Source organism: Furipterus horrens, unplaced genomic scaffold (assembly GCF_987537825.1).
Source record: "Furipterus horrens unplaced genomic scaffold, mFurHor1.1.pri manual_scaffold_5, whole genome shotgun sequence".
NCBI classification, from domain to species: domain Eukaryota; kingdom Metazoa; phylum Chordata; class Mammalia; order Chiroptera; family Furipteridae; genus Furipterus; species Furipterus horrens.
This window is the reverse complement of record NW_028327175.1, coordinates 30,801,897-30,806,342: the sequence shown is the minus strand read 5'-3', so window position 1 is coordinate 30,806,342 and position 4,446 is coordinate 30,801,897. Positions and strand designations below refer to the sequence as shown.

At 41.6% G+C, this 4,446-nt stretch overlaps 1 long non-coding RNA gene across 1 annotated transcript; it reads right to left on the bottom strand.

Moving 5' to 3' along the window:
* Positions 1–2,149: 2,149 nt before the first annotated feature.
* Positions 2,150–3,978, bottom strand: LOC150008330 (uncharacterized). Its single transcript, XR_016511293.1, has 2 exons — positions 3,472–3,978; positions 2,150–2,472 (listed from the first exon to the last, which is right to left on the bottom strand). It is a non-coding gene; the product is annotated as an uncharacterized LOC150008330 (long non-coding RNA).
* Positions 3,979–4,446: the final 468 nt, after the last annotated feature.

The window sequence follows — 4,446 nt, the reverse complement described above, 5'->3', positions numbered from 1 at the left end:
GTTGTGAGTGTTTCCAGATACCACAATAATGAACTTCCCCATGAACTCCCCACCCAGGGTGACGCCTCAATGAGACCCCATCATAGGGGACATGGTGTGTTTTATCCCTGCATTGCATGTATGAGCAGTGCCTGCTTCAGAGACATGTCCTCACTGCCTGTCTCTCTGGCCAGCAGAAGGAATCAATGCATATTGATGAGTAGATGAATTAATGAATGGACACAACTAAGCTGTCTTGAAAACAATAGAATTTTCGACCACACCTTCTCTCAGCCTTTAAAATGGTTTTATGGAGACTAATTTAAGAATTCAAATTCTCACACTCACCAAATTTTAATCAGATCATCTGTTTCACTCTGGCCATTTTAGTGGAACACACAGACAGACACAGAGTAAGCGTCAGAATGTATTAGTAGGGGACCGAGGTGGTGTTGGGGAGAAGTACACAAATACTGAGGGCAATCAGTTACTGTGGTGGTTATTCTGCATTCTGTCTCACCCACTATGGTCCCCTCTTCTGCCCTGCCCTGCTGTGCTCTGTGCCCTGGTGGTGGACTCCCTTGGACTAGATGTCATCAAGACTGCCTCGAAATCTGGCTTGAGATTGGGTTCAGCCAGGGAGTTGCTGACAACTTTGGGACTAGAAATTAAAATTAAAAAAGATCCAGGCACTTGTTCTCCACTCTTCCCCTGTCTGGCTACATTGTTCTGCCCCTTCTGTACCTCCATCCATCAATAAAATGGAGTGGTGGCTGGGTCCAGCTCCAACTGCTGCTTCTCCCTAGGGGCGGCCACAGCAGATGCAGCTGTCTTAACCCTGGCCCACCTCCATAGTCCCTTTACTGGAAAATCCTACCTCTCTCCTTATATCCAAGTGAAGTCAAGATTTACATGTAAAAATTTAGACCACATAAGCACTACTATAGAATACAAGTAACGCTTTGGAGATTTCAGCAATTGAGAAGGTTCACTGACACTAGAACTGGAAACAAGAGAGCTATATCTAAAAAATTAATTAGCTTCTGTACTCTACCAACACCATGTGTGACAAATATAACAAAGCCTATAGCAGACACCTTTGGCTTTGTACCCAGCACCTGGGGCCCATCCCTCATTCTGAATTTTTAATAAAACATGGTTGTGGTCAGGAATTCATTTGGCTAGATTTTCTGGGAAGATGACTTACCCTCCACTTGGTGTCATCCAGCACCCTTATCTGTGGCCCTAGCCAGTGCTTTGTGTTATAGGGTCATGCACTTGACTGATGGGAACTCTTTATTGAGAAGTCAGACCTCTCCTCACTCTCAAAGTTAGGTTTCTCTTTCTCCATTTGCTCAAAATAAAGGCCATTTATTCATTTATCACTTATTTATTGATTCTGTTTGAATCTACTCTGAATACTATCAATAAAGCCTTCGTTGTCTGCATCCAACCCATTTATTTACAACTGCTTGAGAGTAGACTTGACTTGAGACAAAGAGCTTGTCCACTGATGGAAATTAATTTTTTACAAGGAAATAAGCCTGAGACATCAGTGAAAACTCCCAGCATCTCTCTCGGTTGTGGTCTTCTGCGTCAGGGGCTGCTTGAAAGTATTTAACAAGATCAAAATATAAAGAAAAAAAAAAAAAAGAAAGCAAAGAGCAGTTCAAATTCTTGGGAACTCCATCGTCGTCGGCAGCCGTCCGTCTCGAGAGACGATGGTGTAGCTTCTTAAGAGTCTATCTGCACCGCCGAGAATGGCTGTGCAGTCCGACTCGGGAGTGACACGGTATCTGTCTCCTCCCGTGTTGAATCGACATCTTGCGATGACGCTGGAGTGTCCTCTCCAGTGAAGCTGAAGCTACAGAACCTGGGCGGGGTGATATGGAGGGTCTGCTGTTGCCCATGCAGCAGACCCCCCCTCTCTTCGCAGCTGAAGGGTCCAAGGGAAAGACGGAGTCAATACAGCTTGGCTTCAGGTGCACCGCAGGAGTTGCCGGTGTTGACTACAATGTCAAACCGCCTTAGGGACTCCGGCTCCGGATTTTCTGTTGGGGTTTACTCCCCTAGCCTTTCCCCTGAAGAGGTATGCCGCAAGGCAGCGGAGGTTTTTTGGAACTCCATAATGTTTGTTTAATATGATAAGAAAAAAGAAGCAGAAGAGAGGTGTTTTCTATTATTTATTAGCACCCCTCAGGCAGTGGATTCAAAGCTCCAACTTCCTTTAACAAGAGAAGATGTGTTGGCAGAAAACATTCTGACCCACAGAAACAAATGTGGCTACTTGACAGTATGGACACCTTAAGATGCCATGCTTTTCCCACCTTGGTGGAAATACATAATCCCTTATGGTTTAGATCATCTCTAGCTTTCAAGTAATAGAAACAAACAAAACAAAAATCTGAGTGCCCTGCTGATGCCAGATGAAGGTGGCTCATATTTACCTCCTGGCCCACCGGAGAGGATCAAACTGCGAAATGCAAGAGTGTCCTGCAGGAAAACATGGGGTTAGTCAGTTCTTTTCCTTAGATCAGAATTTCAACCCTACCCTTACACTCTGCTTGTCCTGTCCTTCTTCAGGTTTACTTCTGAGGGTAAGGCCCCTTACCCACTGCCCCCTCATCACCTTCCCTTCCTTCTGGTCACTGCCCCAGGGTCACCAAAAGCTTTAGCCTATTCTGAATTTACCTAAACTCCTGCTTTCAGTCTAGGCAACTTAACTATCTGTGGCATGGTATATGGGCAAATAGTCAAAAAGAGTTTATATTTAGTAGATGACATTTTTTAAAACCGTAACTAATTCAAATAGATATATTCTCATAAATTATGCATATGTGTGTTCTCTAAAACATAATTATTTCTCATTTACCTTTGTTATTAACATGTCTAGATATTGTAAATACACATTTTAGGTTCTTTCATCTATCAAAAAATTGGTATTTGTGGCATTCAACTAACATCTACTGTTTTGCTTGTCTCTTTTTGGGAACAACATCCGCCCCCCCCTTTTTTTTTTTGCAAACTGAATACTACCTCCAGTATAACCACACACCTGGAATAGATCCTATGAAGTTGGTAGTATTATTATGTTCGTGGAACAGTTGAGAAATTGAGACATGGAGAGGCTATATAACTCCCCTAATGTCAAACAGGTTTCTCCCAGGTTTCAGCTATCAGTGTCTATTCAAACCATTCCTCTCCAAGCTCAATCAGAGAGAAAACTTCAACCAGAAATTTGCATCAAGGTGTCAGCGGAGCCGTGCTCCCTGCACAGGCTCCAGGGGAGGGCCTATTCCATGCTTCTTCCAACTTATAGCCACTCTGGGGAATCCTTGATATTTATGGGCTTGCAGACATATCCCTGCCATGTTTATATTGTCTTCTCTGCTGCTCTGTGATTTCTCTCCTGTTATTATAAAAACACTAGTCCATTGGATCTAGGGCCCACCCTAAATTCAGGATGATCTCATCTCAAGATCTTTAACTTACATGTGCAAAGACCTTATTTCCAATAAGGTCATAATCTGAGGTTCCAGGCGGCCACACATTCTGGGGGGACACTGTTCAGACCACTACAAATGCTTACAGCTGAAAAAGAGATGTCACATTCACTCTATTTATCCCATCATACCAAACTCCAGTGCAGTGAAATGCCACTTCCTTGAACTCATGCCCACCTCTTTAGGGGCCTTTCTCTGACCCACTTTATTTCACATTCATTCCCACACTTGTTCAATGTGATCAGACCATGCACAAGGGCAGTCCCCCAGAGGGACTATGAGATCTTCTTAGCTCTGTAGACCAATGTGGGCTCCTCCAATTACATAGTTAGTAGAATCCTGTATGTCTATGTGCATTTCAATGTAATGTACAGAATTCTTCCCTTGGGTTACAGATCAAACTATGGGTGTTAAACACAATGAAAAAGGAGAAGAATATTTCTGCCAGTTTCTCTATCTGTCGATCTATCTATCTATCATTTATCTATCTACCTACTTATTGATCTAGCCATCCATCCTTCTAACCATCTATACGAACATACACACATTTATCTATCTATGTTTCTAAGCTATCTATTACTTAGTTTTGTGTGTAAAAATGGATATATTGTTTTGTAGGGAAAATATAAGCTTCATACAAATAGGGGTTTTTGTTCATAATAGTGCCTGGAACACAGGAGTTGCTTAGTAAATATTGTTGAATGAATGAGTTTGATATCTGACCTTCTTTTACCATCTACTGTCTCTAAACCACAAAAAAAAATAGAGTTTAAGGTTTATTAAAATCCAAATGAAGAAAAAGGCTAGATATGGATAAAAATCATAATTTTGTATTAATGTTAATGATATGTATTATAAAACTTCAAGAAAAGCACCTATAAGTAAAACATATAAAGTTTGAAGTGGTTGTTTATTTAATAAATTATCTTAAATGAAATAAATAAACCCCAAAACATTATTCATC